At 47.3% G+C, this 27,006-nt stretch overlaps 1 protein-coding gene across 3 annotated transcripts in view; it reads left to right on the forward strand.

Moving 5' to 3' along the window:
- The first annotated feature begins 11,961 nt into the window (after positions 1-11,961).
- The window catches only part of KCNS3 (potassium voltage-gated channel modifier subfamily S member 3), a 66,315-nt gene continuing 51,270 nt past the window's right edge, over positions 11,962-27,006 (forward strand). Inside the window, exon 1 of one of the 3 annotated variants that reach the window (XR_014524080.1) lies at positions 11,962-12,027. The gene's annotated coding sequence lies outside the window, so the exon portion shown is untranslated. Of the gene's footprint in view, positions 12,028-19,423; positions 19,505-20,057; positions 20,257-27,006 lie in introns of those variants that run through there. The other 2 variants (XR_014524081.1, XM_083495634.1) reach the window with 2 other exon arrangements.

The raw sequence follows: 27,006 nt of genomic DNA on the forward strand, positions 1-27,006 counted from the left end.
GTGTATGATTATTTGGAGAAATGCTTCTTCGCTTATTTTCTACGGTAGCTTTGGTGGAGGAAAGGAAACAACAACTTTGAAATAAAAAGCTGCTTCCATATGGGTTTATTATATCCCTGAAAATGATTAGAGTTGGAATTCTAACCCGAGATTGTTTTTAGTTTTTACTATTTAGAAAATATTTTTCCCCTGCTGTCAAATAGTCCCAGGATGGTTATATTTCCAACACAGAGTACATTGCTATGGTTCATTTCAATCTAAAAGCATCTGCGCTTCTGCAAATGTAGAACTGCTGTCTATTGGACAGAGCTCAAAGCAAATGTATGGCAACCAGGAACAAAGGAAAGATGATTAGTCTATTGCATGGGTAGGCAAACTAAGGCCCGGGGGCCGGATCTGGCCCAATCGCCTTATAAATCCAGTCCGGGAATCAGCATGTCGTTACATGAGTAGAATGTGTCCTTTTATTTAAAATGCATCTCTGGGTTATTTGTGGAGCCTACCTGGTGTTTTTACATGAGTAGAATGTGTGCTTTTATTTAAAATGCATCTCTGAGTTATTTGTGGGGCATAGGAATTCGTTATTCCCCTCCAAAAAATATAGTCTGCCCCCCCCCCCACGGTCTGAGGGACAGTGGATCGGCCCCCTGCTGAAAAAGTTTGCTGACCCCTGGTCTATTGGTATCTAAACGAAAATAACTGATGCAGGAGGCATGTGTCCTCAGGGCGCATAAAGTAAGCTTAGTTCCAAGCAACGTACAAATTTCCTGGCAAGCAGTTCATGTGCTTTACAGTTGAGATGTGTGAGCTGTTAAAACAGGACGGGGCCCCTGTCTCAAAAGGGCTCCTGTGCAGACAGCATTGCGCAATCCATGTCTAGACCATCACATGTGGGGTGTGTGTGTGTGTGTGTGTGTGAATGTACACGTGTCCCCAGTGTGTGTTTATGCAGTGATATACATGTACACTCAGCAGCTGGCTCATGTGATTACCTGCACACTGCTTCCATGCTATCCCTGCATTTAGGCTGCAATCCTGCACACACTTGCCTGGATTCACAGGGTTGCCATATTTCAAAAGGTTGTTGAGCTTTTCTGGTGCAAAGTTCTTGCAAAATCCACACACACCCTCCCCCATGAATTTTTTAAAAGCCATTTTTTAAGGAAATCATTACTTATGATTTGGGTTGCCACATACCCAGGTTTCCCCAGGCATTTTTACTGATTTTTGGAAATTCCACCCGGACGCTACTTCCGCTGGAAAAATACCAGATATGTCCAGGAATTTTCCAACGTATGGCAGCCCTAGCCTGGAAGCCGGTCCCATTGAATTCAATGGGTTTGGCTTTTGAGTAGACTGGGCTGAGCTTAAAAGTTCTTTGTTGAGTAGCAACTGCATTGCATTTGAAGGAGACCCCACATACCTGGGTGACCAGAAAGCCTTTAGTATTACAGAATAAGGATTTTAACTGCTGAGTGATAAAATGTAACAGGTTTGATCCCCGTCTGGGACAACTGCACATTCCTGAATTGCAGGGGGTTGGACTAGATGATCCCTAGGACTCTTTCCAATTCTACAATTCTCTGATCCCTTGGTGATCTGCTTGCTCCATTATTAGCCTGTTGGACCAGTGATCTGCTCTTTGCAGAATCTGCAGCTGGGAAATAATGCCTTTTTGGGACCAACTTTGGGGCAAGCTTTGTGTTCTCCTGAATTCTTGGATCAAGCAAGATGTTACACAAAGCAGGGCAACTAAATCTGCCTGTGTCTTTTTAAAAGTTGCTTCCTTCCTTTCTTGTTTTTTCACCTCCTTCCCCCATCCTGTTTTGTGTAACACCTTGCCTGAAGAAACAGTCTGGGAAACTCGGAACCTTATCGCACTTTTGTGGTGGAATCTACACACATAAAAACCGTTCTGAAAAATTTTTTTTATTATTATTATTTTAAAAAGCGTTTTTAAAAATACACTGAATTTTCCATAAGACTCACCATCACCATCTAGTGTATCATACTTAAAACACGCTTGAAATGTTTTATTTGCAGCATTATAACTGAGTCCTGTGACATTTCCATGAGGGTATTGCTCAGCTGTGAGTTTTGACTTCCCAACTCCTTAGGGGTTAGTACAGCTACATTTGGTTTTATATAATCTTCTCTGGCTGCAATCCAGATTGTTTAGATGCCTGCCACTGTTGTGCTTTCCACTGACATCAAGGAGCTAGGGATCTCAGGACTGCATCCATAACAATCTTGTGATTGCTACCCAGAGTCCAGCTCAGGAAGGCAGGAGCCCAGTGCAGAGGTTCTCCAAAGTGCATGGCTTCCCTTTCCTTGCATGGGTTCCAATATAACAAATGTGAAGTGTCCCATCTTCCTCGGTGCTCTGTATTGTGATGGCTAGCATATGAGACACAGCTCTGTCACACAGTCAGTCATTCCACAGGCCCAACCACAGAATCAGAATCAGAAGAATGTTTATTTTCATCAGCCACTAGCCATAGCAATAAAATAAAACACAACGTACAGTGGTACCTCGGGTTACATACGCTTCAGGTTACATACGCTTCAGGTTACAGACTCCACTAACCCAGAAATAGTACCTCGGGTTAAGAACTTTGCTTCAGGATGAGAACAGAAATCGCGCTCTGGCGGCAGGGCGGCAGCGGGAGGCCCCATTAGCTAAAGTGGTGCTTCAAGTTAAGAACAGTTTCAGGTTAAGAATGGAGCTCCGGAACGAATTAAGTACTTAACCTGAGGTACCACTGTACTGAAGATAGAGGCAAGAAATTAACTATACAAAATACATTTTGGAGGTTTACATCAATAATCAAATAATAGATCTTATTCTAATTGCCCCTGCTAATTTTTTTGCAGTTTTGGCTGTCACCTGATTATCTTGATCCGCTAGAATAAAGGACACAGTAGCAAATGGTTGAGCAACCTGGTCTGGATAGTAGCAGAGGGGTAATAACCTCACTCCTCAAATCGTTATAAAGAGAGCAAGCCAAAAACACACGAGCTACTGATTCAATACTGCCATCTCCACATGGACATAAGCATTTTTCTAGCAGGATTTTTTGAAATCGACCCTCAAATACAACCAAAGACAGTATATTTAAGACCCAACCATACTGGGGTGAGAGGAAGGATTTATCAAGCAGGTCCATTTTGTGTTGTGGTAAAGTGCTTTTGGGGTAGCTCGCTTGGTAAAAGGTAAAGGGACCCCTGACCATTAGGTCCAGTCGTGGCCAACTCTGGGGTTGCGGCGCTCATCTCGCTTTATTGGCCGAGGGAGCCGGCGTACAGCTTCCGGGTCATGTGGCCAGCATGATTCAGCCGCTTCTGGTGAACCAGAGCAGCGCACGGAAACGCCGTTTACTTTCCCACCAGAGTGGTACCTATTTCTCTACTTGCACTTTGACGTGCTTTTGAACTGCTAGGTGGGCAGGAGCAAGGACCGAGCAACGGGAGCTCACCCCGTAGAGGGGATTCGAACCGCCGACCTTCTGATCGGCAAGTCCTAGGCTCTGTGGTTTAACCCACAGTGCCACCTGCGTCCTAGCTCACTTGGTAGGGCACTCTTAATCTGAGAGTGATGGGTTCGAGCCCCACATCAGGCAAAAGATTCCTTCATTGCAGGGGGTTGAGCTAAATGACCCTCGCGGTCCCTTCCCACTCTCCAATTTTATGATTCTCTGGTTCTATGTAGGCTGGAATTCAAGACATCCCTACTTAGAATAAAGGCCCGTTTATTTCAGGAGCCCTTACTCCAAGGTAAGTGGGGTTATGATTGCAGTCTAATTCTTCAGTTGTACAAAGAGAATCAAAATTTAAGGGAAATTTACATACCTGCGAATAAATCTCCACCCAAGCATACTTTGAAATACTGGGATGTTCCTTTCTTATTTATTTTATTTGTTGCTTTTGCTAAATAATTTCAGTTGCAAGCAATCTTTACACGTAGTAAGAACAGAAAAATGCAGGATGGCATTCAACTGGATTTTAAACAGAGTAGAGCCACTGAAATTAATGAGCGCGATCAAGTCAGGTCCATGAATTTCGGTGCACCTACTCTTGAGTAAAATTGAGTTGAATACCACCCACTGTCCTTTGAAATAAAGTGTGCTGTAACGTTTTAGTATCCATCCATCACTTCAAATTATAGCAGTGCTCAACACATCCCCCCAAAGTGTAGTCAGAGCCTAGGAGGTCTCTCTAGCCTTTGACAATGTTGTTGTAAATTGCTCTTTTTATTTTCTCCCTAACCACCCACTATCACCCTGCAAGGAACCTCTGCATGCAAGTCTTAAGTTCCTGTTAACTTTAAGTTAATCAATGTCAAAGGCTGCATCAGGCTGCAACGCGCAAAAGAAAACATTTGCATTGTCAATTTTGCTTGAAATTGATTTCGCACGACCCTGTTCTGCCCTCTGAGAGCAGAACATGGGGAGGGGAACGAGAAGGATCTGTATAATGCTGCAATGCAGATACGAAGAGAAGGATGCCAGGAGTTCACCTTTCCTTTTGCCTGGGACATGGCACACAGGGACAGGTACACAGAATAGCTTTGAAATGCACACCGCACAGTGTGAAAGAAAGGTTGGGAAAGGTACTAATGAAGACACAGTCTTGGATTGTCTGGTTTGCAAATAATAGCATGACTTTAAAAAATCGGATCACTTGTTCCTCCACCATCAAGCCTTTTTTTTTTTTACATGTCAGTATATGGGCACAGAAATGTAATTGTCCCTTATTGTCTCAGCTCTAGAAATATTTACATGGAAGGAGCGTCTTTTAAATGGCATGGAGGTACGTTGAAAGCATGTGGCTCTTCCTTAGGTTATCAGCAACTGCTGTACAAAGAAATAACCCCCTCTTCCCAAACACTGTTAATAATGCACAACCTTTTTACACTTTAATGTTGGCTATATCTTAGAAATATCGCTTTTGGCGCTGATACCTAATGTGAATTTAGAATCCATACTAACAACAAACTCTATCTCCTGAGCGCCTAGTCTTATGAAGCCAAAACAGCACTATCCACAAGGGGGGCAGGAACGCGGGTGGTGCTGTGGTCTAAACCACTGAGCCTCTTGGGCTTGCCGATCAGAAGGTCAGCAGTTCAAATCCCTGCGACAGGGGAGCTCTGCCCCAGCTCCTGCCAACCTAGCAGTTCAAAAGCACACCAGTGCAAGTAGATAAATAGGTACCGCTGCAGTGGGAAGGTAAACAGCGTTTCCATGGGCTCCGGTTTCCATCACAGTGTCCCGTTGCACCAGAAGCGGTTTAGTCATGCTGGCCACATGACCCAGAAAGCTGTCTGCTCCCTTGGCGGAGATGAGCGCCTCACTCCATAGTCAAGTTTGACTGGACTTAACCTTCCAGGGATCCTTTACCTTTACTTTTTTACCTACCCACAAGGGGGCAATGCTATATGTCAGCAGGCTAGGGGAAAGGCAAAGTACAGGAAATCATTAGGGTCTCGGACACACCATCTGTTTGTTCAAAGCACATCTGAACCACATGACTTTCCCCCAAAGAATCCTGGGAATGGCAGTTGGTTAAGGGTGCTGGGAATTGTAGCTCTGTGGGAGGTGAACTACAGTTCCCATGATTCTTTGGGGGAAGGTATATGCTTTGGATGCATGGCATGGACATGACCTAGTCCTAGGGGGAGAAAAGTGGGGGAATGTTGTGGATAGTAGGGGAGGATATATGGATTAAATTCAGTGGTACCTCGGGTTACATACACTTCAGGTTACATATGCTTCAGGTTACAGACTCCACTAACCCAGAAATAGTGCTTCAGGTTAAGAACTTTGCTTCAGGAGGAGAACAGAAATCGTGCTCCGGCGGCATGGCGGCAGCAGGAGGCCCCATTAGCTAAAGTGGTGCTTCAGGTTAACAGTTTCAGGTTAAGAACGGACCTCCGGAACGAATTAAGTACTTAACCCGAGGTACCACTGTATTATATTTCCTCACTCATGCTAGAGTGTCAGTAGCAGAGTACATACCCCAGTATATTGCAGCAAGCTAGTTGGTAGACTCAACTAAATCTCTTTAGTTAAACAATCCAGTCTGGCTTGTCCAGATTGGATTATTCCTGGTAAATCCCCTTTGTTCCCTCTTAAAAAGAATAAAGACACAACAGTCTTTTCTTAAAAGTAATAAGAAGTTTACTTACATTCAGTTCACAGTAGGATCCTGAAGGCAGGCTTTAGCTTGTAGTTACAGATACAGAGAAAGGTGTGGAATCATCCTTTTGTGAGGGATGAGCCCATGCGCTGTTGACCGAGAGCCAGCACACAGCAAATGCATCAGTATTAGAAGAGAGCAGCAAAAGAAAAGAAGAGCAAGGGAAGATGACTGCGTGACTGGCCCTTTTGCAAGGGTCTCACAGGGTCACACCCATCTACCTGGTCACATGCAGGAGGAGGATGCTCCAGACCAGGTGTGACAGGAAGTCCTCCTGGCTGGAGTAACATCCCCCTGTGTGTTCGGGTTCCGAAAGGTTCGGCAATGGAGATGTTCAAGAGCCGAGGTACCACTGTATTTATTTGCAAATTTCCTTTAACCGCTTGCCAACGTCAAGACTTTCCTCAGGAGAAACCTTAACCAAAAACACACACAGAAAAACAAACAAACAAAAAACCCAAACAAATCCAAAATTAACTATATCGGTTGCTTTTGTAATCGGCGGTTGTTGTTTTGTTGTGCCTCATTTGACATAATGTGAGGAGAATCAGGTGCTTTTACATTACTGGACATGCTGGGTTGCATTTCCAAGGACGCCCACCAGAGAGAGCACAAAATCTCTTGAAATTAGTGCGTCTAGCGCTGCTATAGAGAGGAATCTCCCGTTGTTTGCTTTTATACGAATCCCCTTCCCTACCAAGCCAAGCATCCCAGACAGAGCTTGCTTTATGATGGCTGGTTCTGCTTTAGCAGTGCATCTCTCATTTTCTCTCTGGGTTGAACTTCCTCCCCCCCGGTTCTTGGGACACCCCTCCAGACTATCACTGTCTCAGAAGCGATGCCAGCTGAATAATACATGAAAATAATTAATAATTCTCTTCAGACGGTTTACATTTAATTATTGAATAGTTCAACAGATCCATATCGACGATTGCACCCGAGGCATTTATTTATTGATGACTGCGCCGCCCGTTTGGAATGTAATGAATTGTTTTAATTTCCACATCCTTCTTCCGAGTCCCAGGGGTCGGTTGGGCGTGGGTGGCTGTGGTCCTGTGCAGAGCTCATCTCGTGGGCTTAGTCTGAATGGGAAACTTAAGGCGCATCCACATTGCAGTGAAGCTCCGGTTCATGCGCAGAGGGCACCTTCGTGAACCAGAGTTGGGCAAGCTCAGGTGAAGGCAAACAAAATGGGCAACGCGTGTCAGGGGAAGACATGCTCTGGTGTGGACAGTAAAATGCAAATGGGAGTTGGACACAGCAGAGAGAAAAACAACCTTGCAGCATTTCAAGCCCGTAATATGTACATAGCCGATTTGGAAGCTATGTGGTCTAAACCGCTGTGGTCTCAACCACTGAGCCTCTTGGGCTCGCCGATCAGAAGGTTGGTGGTTCAAATTCCCACAACGGAGTGAGCTCTCGTTGCTCTGTCCCAACACCTGCCAACCTAGCAGTTCGAAAGCATGCCAGTGCATGGGTAGGCAAACTAAGGCCCGGGGGCCGGATCCAGCCCAATCGCCTTCTCTATCTGGCCCGTGGACGGTCCGGGAATCAGCATGTTTTTACATGAGTAGAATGTGTGCTTTTATTTAAAATGAACCTCTGGGTTATTTGTGGGGCGTAGGAATTCATTCATATTTTTTTTTCAAAATATAGTTCAGCCCCCTGCAAGGTCTGAGGGACAGTGGACCAGCCCCCTGCTGAAAAAGTTTGCTGACCCCTGTGCTAGCGCAAGTAGATAAATAGGTACTGCTGTGGTGGGAAGGTAAACAGCGTTTCCATGCGTTCTGGTTTCCATCACAGTGACCTGTTTCGCCAGAAGCAGTTTAGTCATGCTGGCCACATGACCCAGAAAGCTGTCTGTGGACAAACATATAATATTATTATTGTTATTAATTAAATTTGTATACCGCCCTATACCCACTGGTTTCAGGGCAGTTCACAGGATAAGATCACAATATAAAAATACAAAATACATAATAAAATTAAAAACAACCCAATAACCCCCCCAACACGTTTTAAAAGGGCATTGGGTATCAACAGGGCAAGTCTTGAAAATACAACTCTCTGGTGTCAAAGGCCAGGTAACAGACCCCCGAAGTGCCCCCATTTCCCAGGGACAGTCCCAGATTTACAGAAGCTGTCCCAGTTTCTGATTTTCTCCTGGAATGTCCTGCTTTTCCTTAGGACCTCCCTATTTTAAACATTCCCTAAGACTTTCAGGGAGCATTACCAGCACAGAATGCAGATGCTGATGAGAAAGTCTACTTACATCTCCATCCACTTTCTCTCTCACTTGCTGAATGATCAAACCAAAAGAGATCACTATGCCTCTGGAGCAGGGGTAGGCAACCTAAGGCCTGTGGGCCGGATGTGGCCTAATCGCCTTCTCAATCTGGCCCGCGGATGATCCAGGAATCAGCGTGTTTTGACATGAGTAGAATGTGTCCTTTTATTTAAAATCCACCTCTGTGTTATTTGTGGGGCATAGGAATTCATTCATTTTTCTTTTAAAAATATAGTCTGCCCCCCCCCCCCGCTGAAAAAGTTTGCTGACCCATACTCTAGAGCCCTAGTGACTAAGGAGCCAGCAGAGGGAGGTGTTACAATGAAGGACGTGTCACAAGGACCTCCGCAACCTAGCAACCTCCAGCAGTGAACTGACACTACTCTCAACTGACACTACTAAGTTTCCTTATATGGCTTTTAATCCATGTTCAGCTTTTTACAAATATGTAAAATGAAACCTGCATGTGCTGTAGAGGGAAGTGAGGAGCAGATGGGGCTGGTCCACCTTGGAAGGTAATCCACTTAGGAGAAGGAAACCTCTGACCCTAAACTTCCACTGCCTTGCGGCTATACACATCTGTGAGAAAGGCTTCAGGAGGAAACTCCAAGGAGAAACCCATAGCTGCTGCCTTGTGGGACATCTTCAGGAGAAGGAAAAGCTAAGGAGTAAGCCCTATAGAATCTGGAGTCCCTAAGATGGTTGTATGCCTCCTTCTGACAACAACTGCCACAAAGCTGGGGCCAAATGTCTTGCCCTGCTTTCCTTTGGACCACATCAGTGAAACTGAGAGGGTGGTCTTGTTGCTAGGGCTTCCATATACTATGGCCAGGTGTGCTGGTTCCGGGGGGTTACCGTGCGGCATGGTCCGAGGCAGAAGTGGGGTCCAAGGTAGGGAGTCGGGCGTGGTCAGCAACTCTGGCAGAAGAGCAGGAGAGGGTGCAGGCAGGAACAGGCTACCAACAATGTTGCTCCCGCAACCTGGGACTGGGCTGACTGGCCTTTATCTCCTCTGAGGTCTGGGGCGGTCCCGGCCCACCGGTGACTCGCCTCCCGTGGCCTTAAGGCGAGCACTCCGCCTGAGAGAGCTTAGTTCCCTCCGCCTCTCTGCCCTGAGCGTCTGCAGCTCAGGAGAGGCTGGAGGGTTACCGGACCCAGAGGCAGCCTCACCTTCCCCTGACAGGGCTGGGAAAGGAGCACCTGCAGGCAATGGGTCCTCGCTCACCTCCGGAGCCAGAGCGGATTCAGCTGGTGTCTGCTCCTGAGGATCTGGCACAGGTGAGGGCCCTTCAGATTCAAGCCCCTGCCCCGGCTCAGCCGGCCCTGGAGGCGTGGACTCCTGTGCAGGCTGGGATTCCTCTGGTTCAGCCTCTGAATCAGATTCCCAGGCCATCACAGCAGGCTTGTGCCCGGGCAGGTCACTTTGGTGCTACTAATGTAACGTTACCAGATTTTTTTCAAAGAATCGGGGGACTTTGAGGTCTCTTCCAAGTCTTACAGTTCTAGGACTTCAACAAAAACTTTTCCTCTGCACTTCTCCCATTTATTTGGGGATATATATATATTCTCACTACATACATCATTACTGCAACAGCCGGAGTACATCAGCGGAGACAAATTAGCTGAACGTAAGCAACACTTAGATGAATAAAGTGACTGAGTGGCAATTAAGTCGAAAAACACACGGAGCCCATTAAGACAACATGCATATCTATTGCCAATAAGCATCCCTTCTGCTCGGCCTGAGTGGCAATCTTTGAGCGATTTTGCAGCCGTCTAATTTCTTTTGTCTAGTCATCACCGGCTTCGTTGGCTGGGAAGTATTAGGAAGTCTTCACGCCACATTTGGCAGTGTCTCATTATGGCGCATTGTAAACCAATCCGCAGAAAACGAAGGCTGAATCTCGTCGGTGATTGGGGTGGTTGTTTTCTCCCTCGCTCGTCTGTTCCTCGTGATTTAAGTGCACCGTTGTAAAATTCCGCCTGGCGTCATTGCTTTTGTCGCCGTAAAGTTGCTTAATGCCCCATTGTAGAAGATGGCTCATGATCCTGGCCGAGAGCGAACAGGCCAGAAGGACAGCCTATAAAGTCCTTGACGCAATGGTTTTGTATACAGGTGGTTGTCGTTGAAAACGGAGACAATTGCCGTGCTTGCTCCCCACACCCCATTGTCTGAGAGGCTCCTTCTATGCTATTACACTCCCTCCCAGCCCCCTAGAGTAGGGGGAAGAAGAAGAGTTTGGATTTGATATCCCGCTTTATCACTACCCAAAGGAGTCTCAAAGCGGCTAACATTCTCCATTCCCTTCCTCCCCCACAACAAACACTGTGAGGTGAGCTGAGAGACTTCAAAGAAGTGTGACCAGCCCAAGGTCACCCAGCAGCTGCATGTGGAAGAGCGGGGAATCGAACCCGGTTCACCAGATTGCGAATCTACCGCTCTTAACCACCACACCACACTGGAACCGTTTGAGCCTGCTAGGCCAAGATACTTATCTCTGGCAGCCCCATGAACCACGTTTGACAGGTGGCAGGCATGCCAACTCCAGAGGGTCTTCAGCCTTCCTGGAATGCCCAGTGGCAACCTCAAAGGAACAGGGGGCCTTGCAGAAGAGGAGGAGATCCAGCGTGGCACAGTGGTTAGAGTGTCGGACTAGGACCTGGGATATCAGGGTTCGAATCCCTGCACCTCCATGAAGCTCACTGGGTGACCTTGGGCCAGTTGCTGCCTCTCAGCCTAACCTACTCCACAGGGTTGGTGTAAAGGTTAAAAAGGACGCGGGTGGCACTGTGGGTTAAACCACAGAGCCTAGGACTTGCCGATCAGAAGGTCGGCGGTTTGAATCCCCGCGACGGGGTGAGCTCCCGTTGCTTCATCCCTGCTCCTGCCAACCTAGCAGTTCGAAAGCACGTCAAAGTGCAAGTAGATAAATAGGTACCTCTCCGGCAGGAAGGTAAATGGTGTTTCTGTGCGCTGCTCTGGTTTGCCAGAAGCGGCTTAGTCATGCTGGCCACATGACCCGGAAGCTGTACACTGGCTCCCTCGGCCAATAAAGCGAAATGAGCACCACAACCCCAGAGTCGGTCACGACTGGACCTAATGGTCAGGGGTCCCTTAAACCTTTACCTTTAACCTGCCCTGGGACCTGCTGATGAAGGAGGGTAATAAAATGAATAAACACGCAAGGGGTGTTTTCTGGTTTTCCACTGTTCGGCAATATAGGACCAGAGAGGCAGAGAGGTAGATTAGACAGCTAATGCTAAGTAGGTGCAGGAACAACGGAAGCTTGGCTATAAAGGAATAAATTTCATTTTACATACTTGTAAAAAGCTGAACATGGATTAAAAGCCATAAAAAGAAACTTAGTCGTGTCAGTTGAGAGTAGTGTCAGTTGAGTGCTGGTGGTTGCTAGGTTGCGGAGGTCCTTGTGACACGCCCTTCATTGTGACACCTCCCTCTGCTGGCTCCTTGGTCACGAGGGCTCTAGAGGCATAGCCATCTCCTTTGGATTGATCATTCAGTGAGTGAGAAAGTGGATGGAGATGTAAGTAGACTTTCTCATCAGCATCTGCATTCTGTGCTGGTAATGCTCCATGACCGTATTAGGGAACATTTAAGAGATTAAGATCACGAATAATTTAAATGCTTCAGCCAGCCCTTCTGGGCTTCTGTATGACTCCACCCACTGTTCTGTAACAGTGAAGGGAAGTGACTGTGGATTCTGCTTACACTTTAGGAAAAGGAAAACTAATAAGTTGTCACGCCTTGGAAAAGGGCATTCTTTTTAGGCAGTGACACAAGATTTGCTTGATAACTTGCCATGGGAGCATTAAGCATGCGCTCTGGAAAGGGTAATATCTTGCATTGTCTTCCTCCCCTTCAATCAAAATTTATTTGATTGATATCCTATGCCCTTCTAAAATGTGTTTGGTGGGGGTTATCGGGTTGTTTTATTTTGATTATATATTTTGTGGCTTTATATTCTGATTCTATTCTGTGTACCGCCCTGAGACCTCCGGTTGTAAGGCGAGATATAAATTCTAATAATAATAATAATAATAGTAATAGTAATAGTACTTGTGAATCATTAGAATTGCCCAACTCCCCATGTCTAATACAGATACTTGATCTTTACAGTGCGAGTTATAACTAAGTACAATATACAGCTGCAGAGTTTAAGTAAGTGGAAGGCCAACATATATTTTTTTAAGCAAAGGAGGCTTGCTCCTAAACAGCACTGTGCGTGCCTCGTGAGATCAATCTAAGTGTTCTGTTTCCAGTGTTGTTTTATATGAATATCGCAACAGTTCCTAACCAGTCCCGGAACTGCTGACGCAGCACTTAAAGCTCGCCGTGCATCCCGAACATATTCCGAGCACGACCGCACGATTCCCAAAGCCACTCTTACAACAGTTGCGAGATGTCAGTGAATCCTGTATTGTTACAAAGAAGTCTGTTCTCAATTCCGCCGAGGTCTCTTTAGAGAACAGAACTTATTACAGCACCAATACCTTCCAGGGGAAAAAGCAGTACAAATACTAGGAAGATTGATTTTTTCCCTTCTTCCCTTGAATGCCTTCTGCACTTCTGGGCTAAGAATGAGCCGCGTCAATTATTATTATTATTATTTTCTGATTAAGCAATGCTGCTTCAGTGCTCAGCGAGCTGCTTACTCATGAAATGGGCTCACAAGGAGAGGTGGTTTGCCTTTGTGGCATATTGTGGCCTTCCAGGTCACATCCGTGCCATACATTTAAACCAGGGGTTTTCAAACTCTTCAGCAGGGGGCCGGCCCACTGTCCCTCAGACCTTGTGAGGGGCCAGAGTACATTTTTTTGGGGGGGGGGAGGAATGAGAAAGGGACGATGAGCTGCTTTAAATGGCAGCTGCTCGGGCACTCAGCCAGTGTGGTGTAGTGGTTAAGAGCGGTGGACTTGTAATCTGGTGAACTGGGTTCGCGTCCCCACTCCTCCACATGCAGCTGCTGGGTGACCTTGGGCTAGGCACACTTCTTTGAAGTCTCTCAGCCCCACTCACCTCACAGAGTGTTTGTTGTGGGGGAGGAAGGGAAAGGAGAATGTTAGCCGCTTTGAGACTCCTTAGGGTAGTGATAAAGCGGGATATCAAATCCAAACTCCTCCTCCTCCTCAGCCAACCGCGGCTCCTGTGTCTTGCGAGCGGCGGGGGTTGGCGGTGGTGGAGGAGGGACGATGAGCAGAGAGCGAAAGGGCACTGGAGAAGGGCTGGTACCAACAAAGCCCAGCTCCCTTTCTCCTCTAGGCAGGGTGGGGAGAAACCAGGAGGAGGGAGGGAGGAGGTGCTGGCGCGGCGTGAGGGAGAGGGACGGAGAGGGAAAGAACAAGTGCGCTGGCGGTCCATGCGGCGATTCCCGGACCGTCCGCGGGCCAGATTTGGAAGGCAATCGGGGCTGATCCGGCCCACGCGCCTTAGTTTGCCAACCCATGATTTAAACTTTCCCCCAAGGAATTCTGGGAACTGTGGTTTCTTTGGGACCGTTCCAGTGCTATTCCCACTGCCCCCAGGAGGCTCACTCTCAATTCCTTCTTGCTCTCTCCTACCAGATATTTTACACTGAAATAAGGGACAACGCTGTATGGGTTAACTGTGCCCCTGAAGGACCAGGTGTGCAGCCTGGGAGTCATTTTGGACTCACAGCTGTCCATGGAGGCGCATGTCAATTCTGTGTCCAGGGCGGCTGTCTACCAGCTCCATCTGGTACGCAGGCTGAGACCCTCCCTTCCTGCAGACTGTCTTGCCAGAGTGCTGCGTGCTCTGGCTATCTCCCGCTTGGACTACTGCAATGTGCTCTACCTGGGGCTACCTTTGAAGGTGACCTGGAAACTACAACTAATTCAGAATGCAGCAGCTAGACTGGTGACTGGCATTGGCTGCCAAGACCATATAACAGCGGTCCTGAAAGACCTACATTGGCTCCCAGGCGTTTCCGAGCACAATTCAAAGTGTTGGTACTAACCTTTAAAGCCCTAAATGGCCTCAGCCCAGTATACCTGAAGGAGCGTCTCCACCCCCATTGTTCTGCCGAGGGCCTTCTGGCGGTTCCCTCACGGCGAGAAGTGAGGTTACAGGGAACCAGGCAGAGGGCCTTCTCAGTAGTGGCACCCACCCTTGGAACGTCCTCCCAGCAGATGTCAAGGAAATAAACAACTACCTGACTTTTAGAAAACACCTGAAGGCAGCCCTGTTTAGGGAAGTTTTTAATGTTTGATGTTTTATTGTGTTTTTCATATTCTGTTGGGAGCCACCCAGGGTGGCTGGGGACACCCAGCCAGGTGGGTGGGGTATAAAAATTATTATTATTATTATTATTATTATTATTATTGATAGGTGGCAACCCTAGAAAGCCTCCACTGCAAGATGACAACTCCTCAGATGTTTTCTGCCTGTGCATTGAATGGCTGCAAGGAATTGCGTCTTTGCCCGACAGCAGGAGTGCTTCACGTTGGGACCAAGTCCCAGGACTTTTCGTTTTAATTATTGCAGAACATTAAAGCGTTTTGTGGTTTGGCCACGCTTTCTTTCTCCATCACTGTGCTATTGTTTATGATGCCGTTTTACGGAGGTCGGTTTGATTGTTAGGTTTGCTCTTAATGCTGTTGCGCTTCATATGTTTCCTTGCAAGCCGACTTGATTTTTATCATAGGAAAGCGAGATCCATCTGTCTAAAACAAACTTGTGTGTCATAAACACACAAGATAGCAAAGATGATCTAAAGGAGACACGTCCAGCCCCTGTTGCCAAAGGGGCTGTTGCTCTGGTTTTGCCCATCTGGGATGGGAATTTGGGGTTAACAAAAGAGCCTTAAAGCTGCTTTGATGACTGTGTGGATATTTCCTCCTTTATTGTAAATAATTTTTATTAAAAGTTTTTCAAATAGCCATTTCCACAATTAAAATCTTTCAGTATACCAATGCATTCAACGACTTTCCTCCTTCCCCTTCCAAGGCTCCTTTATTTTAACCACAATTCTTGTATATCCATTTAATTCAACCCCCCCCCCCCATTTTAATATCCCTTTTAAATATGCTGTGCTGTTGAATTTACCTTAATGCTGTCAGCGTTTTCGTCTGTGTGTGATTATTTTCTATATATTCACCAACAAAATTCCACTCCTCTTTAAATACTTGTTCTTCTTGCTCTCTAAATTTGCTTGTTAACCCTGCTAGTTGTGCATATTCTAATGTCTTAAGCTGCCCATCCTCCTTATTAGTGACCTCACTCACTTTCCATTTTGGGGCTAACAGTATCCAGCTGCTGATGTCTCATACATAACTAGATTTTTTTCTGACTCCTGGGTACCTCTGTCTGAACCATTCCTAAAAGGAATGCCTCTGGGGTTTTTTTTTGGGGGGGGGAATAGTTGATTTCAGCAGTTTTTTCATCTCATTGTAAATCATTTCTTAATACCCTTTAACTTTTTTGCATGCCCACCACACGTGGAAAAAAGTTCCTTCAGTTTCTTTACACGTATCTGATTCAGATTTATACATCTTAGCTAATCTACTTTATTTTCTTACAGCTGTACAGTGGCTCCTCAGGTTAAGAACTTAATTCGTTCCGGAGGTCCGTTCTTAACCTGAAACTGTTCTTAACCTGAAGCACCACTTTAGCTAATGGGGCCTCCTCCTGCTGCTGCGCCGCCGGAGCACGATTTCTGTTCTCATCCTGAAGCAAAGTTCTTAACCCGAGGTAATATTTCTGGGTTAGCGGAGTCTTGTAACCTGAAGCGTATGTAACCTGAAGTGTATGTAACCCGAGGTACCACTGTATAGGGAAGTTTTTAATGTTTGATGTTTTACTGTGCTTAATGTGTTTAATTTGTTGGGAGCTGCCCAGAGTGCAACCTAGTCACATGGGTGGCATATAAACAATAAATTGTTGTTGTTAAGAAAAAAGATGGCATAAGGGGGAGGACCTGATCAGGAATATGACAAAGGCAGATTTAGGGGAGTGTGACTGACCAGTTTGGTTGCACGAGGTGCAGAGCCTCAACAGTACCACAACTCTGAGGTAGAAGGTGAGGGGCGAGGGGCCGCCAAATTTTGGCACCACACAGGACACAGCTGAAATTTGAGACCCTATGGTGTCATGGTGGTGGGCTTTAAAGCGGGTGGCACTGTGGTCTAAACTACTGAGCCTCTTGGGCTTGCCGATCGGAAGGTCAGCGGTTCGAATCCCCATGACCGGGTGAGCTCCCGTTGCTCTGTCCCAGCTTCTGCCAACCTAGCAGTTCGAAAGCACACCAGTGCAAGTATATAAATAGGTACCGCTGTGGCGGGAAGGTAAACAACATTTCTGTGTGCTCTGGCTTCTGTCACAGTGTTCCGTTGCGCGAGAAACAGTTTTGTCATGCTGGCCACATGACCTGGAAAGCTGTCTGTGGACAAATGCTGGCTCCCTCGGCCTGAAGCGAGATGAGCTCCGCAACTGCATAGTCGCCTTTGACTGGACTTAAATGTCCAGGGGTCCTTTACTTTTTTCTCTCTTTTTGCCCTCACACGTCCCTTTTGCAATGGGAGGAAAGCATCCATTGGCACTGTTTAATATGGTTTTAAAAATAGGTGTGCAAGGGATAAAGGTGGAAATAACAGTCATGCCCAGCTTGGCCCTTCGTCTAGAAAATCTGGGGTGCGGCACTGCAGCCGATTCCCAAATCTGGGAATTTTGAGGCTGGCTGTGCCGTATAGGCATATATACTTGCCTTCATCATCTGCCTCTTTATGCATTTGTTGACAGAGCAAACACTACAGAGATGTTGCGTAAGTTGCTTCATTGTTGTCGCGACCTGCTCCGGGACCTTATAGTGAAGGACGGATAATAAATCAAATTGACAACAACAATGCTGTCCCATCCAGAAGACAGCTTACATGTGTCTCCTCAAAAGCAAGCCCCGCAGAGTTCAGAGGGACTCAGACAAGTGTATCTGTAGGACATCTGCCTGAACTGGGTAATGCATCTTCTCCAGGGATGTGGAGAGTCTGGAAGAGTTCGGCATTTTATGTGCACTCCCTCATCCAGATACAAAAGAAGGGGGAAGGAAATGTTTCCATTATTCATGAGAGCAGAGTGGGAATGTGACTAAACGCTCTCAATACACAAGGACTCTCATCTCTCTCTCTGATCAGCACCACTTGCCTGCACGGAATTATTGATTCCAGGTTTCCATCCTCCTGAAGCACTGCTAGGTAAATTTCCAGAGCTATTTCCCCCTGCGATGATGCCTCTAGTCTATAATCTTGCTCTGGCAAGCCGAGGAATCGCTCAGTGACAAGTGGCACATTGCTGCCTTACCCCCAATTTCCTTCATTGTCTCTGAGCGGTTCCCCGAGCTTGCCAAAGCACGATTGTGGGCTATAGGTATTGTCACAGGGGAAAATAGCATCCCCAAAGGATGAAGGAAGTATGGCCTAAGGTAAAGGTAAAGTAAAGGTAAAGAGACCCCTGGCCATTAGGTCCAGTCGTGGCCGACTCTGGGGTTGTGGCGCTCATCTCGCTTTATTGGCTGAGGGAGCCGGCGTACAGCTTCCGGGTCATGTGGCCAGCATGACTAAGCCGCTTCTGGAGAACCAGAGCAGCGCACGGAAACGCCGTTTACCTTCCCGCCAGAGCGGTACCTCTTTATCTACTTGCACTTTGACGTGCTTTCAAACTGCTAGGTTGGCAGGAGCAGGGACCGAGCAATGGGAGCTCACCCCATCGCGGGGATTCGAACCATGACCTTCTGATTGGCAAGTCCTAGGCTCTGTGCTTTAACCCACAGTGCCACCCATGTCCCTTAACGTGGCCTAAGGTAGGGATGGGTGAAATCTGTGATCCTCCACCAGGCGATGTGATGGGGACTCCAGCTCCCATCAACCACACACCCAGCTCAGCACAGCTGTTAGGGATGACAATGGGCACAGGCAGTGGCGCAGCGTGGGTTGTCAGCACCCGGGGCAAGGCAAGTAATTTGCGCCCCCTAACCCATGGATTTGCGCCCCCTAACCCGTGGATTTGTGCCCCCTAACCCTAACCCCCAGGTGTTGTGCCCGGTGCGGCCGGGCCCCCCCTGCACCCCCCACGCTACGCCACTGGGCACAGGGCAGGGGTGCCAACTTGAGTAGATTATTGGGGGGGGTGCCCCACTCCACATAATCAATCACAAGATGCACCACACATGCACAATTTGGATGGCAATGCTCATCAACTGGGGGGGGGGCTTGGCCCCCTCGAGTAATTTACGGGGACGGGACCTCAGCTCCTAGGAATTGGCTCCTATGCTGTAGGGTCCAACTTTGGTAATATGGTGCCTTGAACCAGGACCAAATCTCCCCCCCCCCCCAATTTTGAGTAGGTACCCATATAAATATAAGTTGCTGTTATTACTTAGGGCCCCATTGGCTCATCAGTCTCTGTGGGGGAACCCTAAATCCAGGGCAATAACCACACTACAGCCTATCCTCCCCCCTCCCCAGGAATCGTGGGAACTGTAGTTTTTTAAGGGTGCTGGGAATTGTAGCATTGCGAAGGAGGGAACTGAAGTTCCTTTAAAAGAGAGAGAGAATGAGGAAGTCTCGTGCTCTAAACGTTCGGGATGCGGCTTAACTTCGGAGCGTTTGACTTCTGTGGGACTTGACTCCTGCGTCGTCACGATGCGCAGCGCGGCGCGTTACATTTTTGCCACCTCTCCTTTTTCTCTCCCTCTCTCTCCGGGCAAGCATCTCGCGTGGCCTTCCTCATCGGTCGGGGCGCCCGCAGCGAGCATCCCTGGCGCGCCTCCTTCCCCGCAATGTGGGGCTTGCAGGAGACGGTGGGGGGGGGGAGCCGGGAGGCCGAAGGACCGCCCTTCTTCTGTGTCTCCTCCTCCTGCCGCTGCTGCGGGGCTGCCGGCGAGCGCCTGCCAAAGCCGCGCTGCGTCCTGGGGAATCGCCACGCGCGCCGGGCGCCGCCAGCTGCTCCACGGAGCAGCTCCCTTTTCCCGCGCGCCACGCTTCCAGTGCCAGGTATTTCCCCCCTCCATCGCGGTGCAGAGGGTCAGGGAGGGGGGTTCCCCTTCTTCTCCGCCCCCTCCGCCCCCTCCGCCTCCTATTTGCCTTCGTTTGGGTCCGCCTTTTCGCCGCAAACTTTCCCTGGGGTCGCCTCGCCTTGCCTCTCCAACCTTTGCTTCGTGCGCGCAAAAGAAACTTGGCTGTATCCGCTCCGCTTTTCTTTGCGCCTCCCAAGTTTTCAGTTCACGTTAAGGGGACTGGGAAGAACAATGTTTTTCCCCCTCAATGCCCCCCCCTCCTCGGGCTCCCCCGCACCTTACTTCTTCTTCTTCTTCTTCATCATTATTAACTTACTTATTAAACTTGTAGAGCACCATCCCGCCCCCCACACCTTGCGTAAAACTGAGAGCGCCGCTCCGTTTCTTATTTGCAGCGCCAGAGGGTCCCATAGGACACACTGTTGTGGAAACTCAGCCCTGCAGTTTAGGGGTTGTGTCGGGGCGAGCTGTGCTTCCTTTGAGAAAGGAAGGCACCCTGCACACGCTCAGAGGCAGTGACCTTGCCATCTAGGCTGCAGGTGGAGTGTGCAAGTACTGGCTAAGGCTGCAGTCTGAATTCAGTGGGGCTTGCTTCTGAGTAGACGTGGTTAGGATTGCAGCCTGGGTATCTCGCATGAAGCCTACGAACAGATTTCCAGGGCTGAGCTCTAGCTCAGCTTCTCATGCTCCGTGGATGTCCTTTCAGAAGAGTGAAGCCTCACGGATTGTGTGTGTGTGTGTGTGTTTTAAGGGTGGGTGTTTTGCTGAGATTGACTTGGAATCGTTTCTCCCCTTTGAAATGGAGTGACTTTTTCTCTTTGAAATGTGAATGTTGTGTAATTCTATGGGGGACGTCTCAGATACAGAACTTGGTTTTCTACTTTAAAGTACTGTAGTAATTTTGGTCTTTTACTAGGGAATGTGTTTGTTTTTTTTAGCATGAAACTGCATCAGATTGGACTCTGTGTCTCTGTGTGCTTAGTAAGGGGAATGACAAACTCTTTGAGACTTAGAGAATGGTAGAGTTGGAAGGGTCCTCCACAGGTCATCTAGTCCAACCCCCTGCAGTGCAGGGATCTTAATTCAAGCATCCATGGCAGATGGATCAAGCTCTTCTTAAAAACCACCAAGGAAGGAGAGTCTGTCACCTTCTGAGGGAGTCCATTCCCCTGTCGAACAGGTCTTACTGTCAGAAAGTTCTTTCTGATGTTTAGTCGGATTCTCCTTTCTTGTAACTTGATTCCATTGGTTCAGTTCCTGCCTTCCAGAGCAGGAGAAAACAGTTATGTTTTCAATACGGGTCACATTCTGCTGATCTTGGCAGACCTGCAACTCAAGGTTTGCCATCTGCAAGGGAGATGTTCCTTAAAATGTGGGTGCTTCCAGGCTACTGCTATTTTAGGATGAGATGCAATCAATATATTGTTCAATTCAAGTCGGGCAATTAAATGCTGTGTTTATACCGTTGTATAACACATCCCCCACTCCAAAGAAACAAACAAACCCCAGACTTTTTGTGGTAAGGAACGTGATTGGAAAAAGGACTCGAAAACGCTTGCTTTGACATAATGCCATCTAACTTCCTTTGCAAACAAATTGGGACGAATGCTTGATAAATAGCTGGCGTTTTCTAAGCTCTCCCCAAACTTTGTGCAAACAAATCAGGACAAATGCTGAAATAATAAAAGAAACAACGGTCACCTGGAAGCCCATACTGCAGAGATCCACCCCGTCTTTCCAGAATACAGATTTTAATAGTAGTCTAGGTTCATTTTCTTTGAAGTATTAGTGTACTATGGTACATTGGATGGTAATGGTATTGCTGCACTCAAAATGGATTTATTTCTCAAAATCAAGGTGCATTAATTGTCTTTTTTGTAATGCCCTTCAATTTCCTAAGTGTGTTTTAAAGGGACAGTGGAAGCTGGCTCCTTCTTATCCCATTAGTGACCTGATCAGCCTTCTCCCTTCTCCTTTGTTTTTTCATCAGATATTACAAAAATATTTGGAAGCAACTCTTTAACTTGGCTTTGGTTATTTTTGGTCAGGCTTCACAACACTCTTGTTTAATCTTTCCTCCTAAAAAATATACAGTCATGCCTCGTGTTGCGTCCGCTTCATGTTGCGTCTTTTCGCGTTACATCCCGCGGCAACCCGGAAGTACCGGAACGGGTTACTTCCGGGTTTCACCACTCGTGTATGCGCAGAAGCTCCAAATTGCGTCACACACCTGCGCAGACACAGCGCTTTGAGTTTTGGGCATTTCACATTACAGACGGGCCTCCGGAATGGATCCTGTCTGTAACACGAGGTAAAAGGTAAAGGGACCCCTGACTATTAGGTCCAGTCGCGGATTACTCTGGAGTTGTGGCACTCATCTCGCTTTACTGGCCGAGGGAGCTGGTGTACAACTTCTGGGTCATGTGGCCAGCATGACTAAGCCACTTCTGACAAACCAGAGCAGTGCACGGAAATGCCGTCCCACCTCCCCACCTATTTATCTACTTGCACTTTGATGTGCTTTCGAACTGCTAGGTTAGCAGGAGCAGGGACCGAGCAACGGGAGCTCACCCCATCGCGGGGATTTGAACCGCTGACCTTCTGATCGGCAAGCCCTAGGTTCTGTGGTTTAACCCACAGCGCCACCCACGTCCCTGTAACACGAGGTACCACTGTAATAATAATCCAGTTAAGCCGGAAATCATCTTCCAAAAGTTGAGCTGTGCAGCAGCACCCTGTAGAAGAGAATTGATGTGAACCCTCTTTCAGTTGGGATGCTTTAGGCATTGATGTCCTCAGCTAGTTCTTTCTCTTTATTTTTTGGGCTACCTTGATTGTTTCATGTATTATATTTCTAGGTTACACTTAAAACAAGAGAAGGGCTCCTCAGAGACCCAAGTGCATCCCACTGTCCATGTAGGAAATCCATAGCCACATTATCTCTTGATAGGTAGCCTTCAGCATTTGCTTAAAAACCACAATCAGGGCAGCCTGTTCCACAACTGAGAGGCTAATTCCATCAGGAAGTTATTTCTAGTGGTACAAACCTTTTGTTGCTTTACCTTAAAATGCATTAAGGTAAATGTATTTTGGAGGGATGTGGGTGGCGCTGTGGTCTAAACCACTGAGCCTCTTGGGCTTGCTGATCAGAAGGTCAGCAGTTCGAATCCCCACAACAGGGTGAGCTCCCATTGCTCTGTCCCAGCTCCTGCCAACCTAGCAGTTCAAAGCACACCAGTGCAAGTAGATAAATAGGTATCGCTGTGGCAGGAAGGTACATGGCGTTTCCGTGCACTCTGGTTTCCATCACAGTTTCCCGTTGTGCCAGAAGCAGTTTAGTCCTGCTGGCCACAGGACCCGGAAAGCTGTCTGCGGACAAATGCCGGCTCCCTTGGCCTGAAAGCAAGATGAGCGCTGCCACCCCATAGCTGCCTTTGACTGGACTTAACTGTCCAGGGGTCCTTCACCTTTACCTACAGTGTATTATGTAAAGACTGTGAAGCTGGCAAATGGAAACATCAGCCTCGTGCAGGTACACTTGCCAAGAAGCGATTGGCTGTAGCTGTACAGTGACAAAAACTTGAGTTTGTAGCCTTCGGTTGGTTGCAGTGTGGATTGTGTTTGTATGAGTGATTGGGGATTGGATTGTTGAGTCAGATTAGCAACATTGATTCGTATGCTGGGGGGGCGGGGGCGGAATAGGCCATTGTCTTGTTGTGCTGCGTGTGTGATAAAGGGGAGACCCACCATGGTGAAGGCATCCTCCTTTGTTTGTCCCAAGTTTGTTGGTTAACTTTTCTAGTAGGGCAGTTTCCCATACGTTTTGGAACCAGTGGGCTATATTCACTCCTGATATCTCCTTCTCTCCCCTCTCTTTTCCCTCAGTCGCATGATGTCTATGACAATAGTGTCTCATACCAAACGTAAATGAACTGTGAAAAAGATTCAGAGAATAGAAAGTAGAGACCCTATATGCAGTGCTTTTTTCTGGGGGGACGCAGGGGTATGCATACCCCTAAACATTTGTGAATCAAAATTTGGCCTCATTGAGGGACAGTATTTCAATATGAGTAGGAAAATGCGGGAGGCAGTGGAAGACAGGAGTGCCTGGCGTGCTCTTGTCCATGGGGTCACGAAGAGTCGGACACGACTAAACGACTAAACAACAACAACAAGGAAAATGAGAGTGCACCTAAACATTTTTTTAAAGAAAAAAAGCACTGCCTGTATGTACTTTTCCTGGTTTATTTGGCTGTTTTGTAACACTATAAAATCTTTAATAAAAACCAAGAACTGAGTTTGTAGTGAAGCAAACCCGCAACTTGATTTAAATGTGCACATTGAACAGTAATTGCCATTAACAGACTCCCCCCTCCATGCACAACCACACACCGTATGTGTAGACAGGAACCGTTTTCAAGCATCCTTGTGGGGGATGGATTCTAAATCCAAGAGGGGTTTTCTAGACTTCTTTTGCAGAGAGCAAGGGTGTGAACACGTTTCTTAAGAACAGGCGAGGGGAAGAGAACCAGAGAAGTTCGCCACTGGGGGTTTTGTCTTCATTAATTCCACCCCCACCCCGGCTGTGGAATTTTTACTGTATTACAGCAACCCATTAGTGTGAAATCATCTCTTTCTCCAGCCCTTGGCTAGCGTTCACGCAGAGCAGGATTGGCAAGGAGCGGTGCTGGGTTGCACTACTTTGCTGAGAATGTGGTCCGGTTTGTCAGCAAAAGTGTCGGAGAGTAATTAATTGCACGAAGAAGTTTCGCTGGGAAAATAGATTCTCGCTAGTCCTGGTGTTGGAAGGAGCCGAGGGGCCTGCAAGAGGAGAACAGCCAGGTTGGCTTAGTTGTGTGTGTGTGTGTGTGTGTGTGTGTGTGTGTGTGTGTGTGTTTGCAGACGTTCTTGGTGCAAGCACATTCTTTAATGTTAAAAAAAGCTGGCATGGTGTCTGTGTGTGTGTGTGTTTGCTTGGGGGGGGGGAATCTGGAGCAATCTTGCAGCGAGTACGTTTTCAGAAAACAAATAGTATCTTGGTGGGGTGTGTGATTTAATGGGAAAACATCACGGATGCAATGATCTCTCCCGTTCGCTCACTCCCTTGCACACTGTGGTTGCTTTTAGTTAGAAACGATCGTTCCCGGGCAAAATACATTAGAAGAAAGGCATCGTTAACGTAGGAATGACCCTAAGAAAGTATGTTTTGGGTGGGAGTACTTGCCACATGTCTCCCTCTTGGATGCGATGGGTACCCAGGCCAATTCTCGTGCAAAATTCCAGAGCTTAGAAGATTTTAGCGGTGTCCTTTATGAAGAGCAAAGGACTTCAAAGTGAGGGTCTGATGGACAGGGATTGCCAAATGACCAGTGGATAACACTGAATGCGCTGCAGTATTTTACATTTATAATCCACTTTTCCTCCAAGCAGCTGATGGTGGCGTGAACTCCTTCTTCCGCTACCCAATTTGTCCTCACAACAACTCTGTGAGGTGGGGAAGGCTGAGAGGCTGTTCCAAAGCCATCCAGTAAACTTCATGACTGGGTGGGGATTCGAACCCTGCTCTCCCAGATCTGAGCCCAACAGTTGGACCATACTGGGTCTCTTGATAGGATTTCATGATATCTTGTGATTTGCCTTCCAGGCATTTGTGGCGAGATACAGTCCAGTCCTGGGTGTATTTACTCAAAAGTTCTCAAAGGAAATGGGCCAAAACTGCATTCTGGCTAGTCGTCACCACTCAAGATGCCATGTGGCAAGGGCTGGTGGACTTAACAGCTAGAAGGTTGTGTGTAGGGATTACTCCTTAGCCTGTTCTTCTCCTGAACATATCCCACAAGGCAGCTGAGGTTTAGTATCAGAGTTTTCCTTCGCCTGGTTGGGCTGCCTTCCCAGGTGGACCAGCCCCATCTGCCCCTATCTTCTCTCTCCAGCACATGCAGAAACCTTCTCCTTGACCTTTGGACCCACTGTTGGTCCCGTCCGGTCAATCCGCCAGAGCCTGTCTTTGCATGCAGGGGAAGTTCCTAACTCACTGAGGGTTTGAGGCCCACTGGCTACCCTCACCTGGTTTTGACTTGTACATATGGGAATAATAAAAGATGATGACCTGGCATTGTGAATCAATAGATCTTGCTGAAATCGTTTCTGTTGCTGGGCATGTGAAATTTATGACTGATAAGGTTTTTTTATAAAGTGAGGTTATGTGTAATGAAGTATTTTTGCTGAATCAGACAAACTTCCATGCATCTCAGTATTGTTTACACCAGTGTTTCCCAAACTTGGGTCTTCAGTTGTTTTTGGACTACAACTCCCATCATCCCTAGCTAGCAGGACCAGTGGTCGGGGATGATGGGAATTGTAGTCCAAAAGCAGATGGAAACCCAAGTTTCGGAAACCCCTATTTGCACAGATGGAGAGCAGCTCTCTAGTTTTCAGACAGATGCAATCTCACTATTTGAGATTGAACCTGAAACCTTCTGATTGCAAGGCAGATGCTCCAACCACTGAGCTATATAGCCTCTTTTCCCTTTCTCCTTTTCTTGCTATATCCATAGTTGTCTAAATAGGGTACAGCGGTACTTCGGGTTACATACGCTTCAGGTTACAGACTCCACTAACCCAGAAATAGTACCTCGGGTTAAGAACTTTGTTTCAGGATGAGAACAGCACGGCAGCAGCGGGAGGCCCCATTAGCTAAAGTGGTGCTTCAGGTTAAGAACAGTTTCAGGTTAAGAACGGACTCCGGAACGAATTAAGTACTTAACCTGAGGTACCACTGTATCTGTAATCGTTAGCAATAAGCAACAAAGAGGCTTCCAGTCTGCAAAACCAGGACTTCCCCTCGAAACAGTAGGAGAGCTTAAGAAATGAGAATGGCTGGTTAAAATTAAAAGTAATTCTCTGGAGGCAAATTTATAAACCAGAGGTCAGAATTTGTCCTGCCTTGACCCTGTGGAGAGGCAGAGTGGTCCTATATCAGGGAACATTCCCACACAGACTGTTCCAAGGACACGTCAACATGGAAGAAGGAAAAGCACATTTAGAAGACCCGGCGAATAATTGGCACACAGCCCTCAAGGTAATCCTAATTATTGAACTAAATCTTCCAGAGCAGTGAAAAGTAATAACGGCCAATTCAATGTCACTTAGGAAGTGGCGTAATATGGGATCGGTCAGTTTCCTGGCCGTGATCCAGACCTCATAGAAAACAGCGAATAAGACAAGAGAGCTTCACACGTTTCTGCTTCTGCCGAGCACGGTAACCGATGATATGATGGCTCCTCAAAACGGAAATCGGTGTTTGAAACCTTCCCCCCTCCCCCCGACATCTTTATTTAAAAAGTACATAATTATATGTGCACTAAATATGGTGAGATGTAAATAAAAGAGAGAAAAAGAGAAACACCACCCATATATAGTGGTACCTCGGGTTACATACGCTTCAGGTTACAGACTCCGCTAACCCAGAAATAGTGC

Source organism: Podarcis liolepis (genome assembly GCF_965112155.1).
Source record: "Podarcis liolepis genome assembly, chromosome: 3".
In the NCBI taxonomy this organism is placed as follows: Eukaryota; Metazoa; Chordata; class Lepidosauria; order Squamata; family Lacertidae; genus Podarcis; species Podarcis liolepis.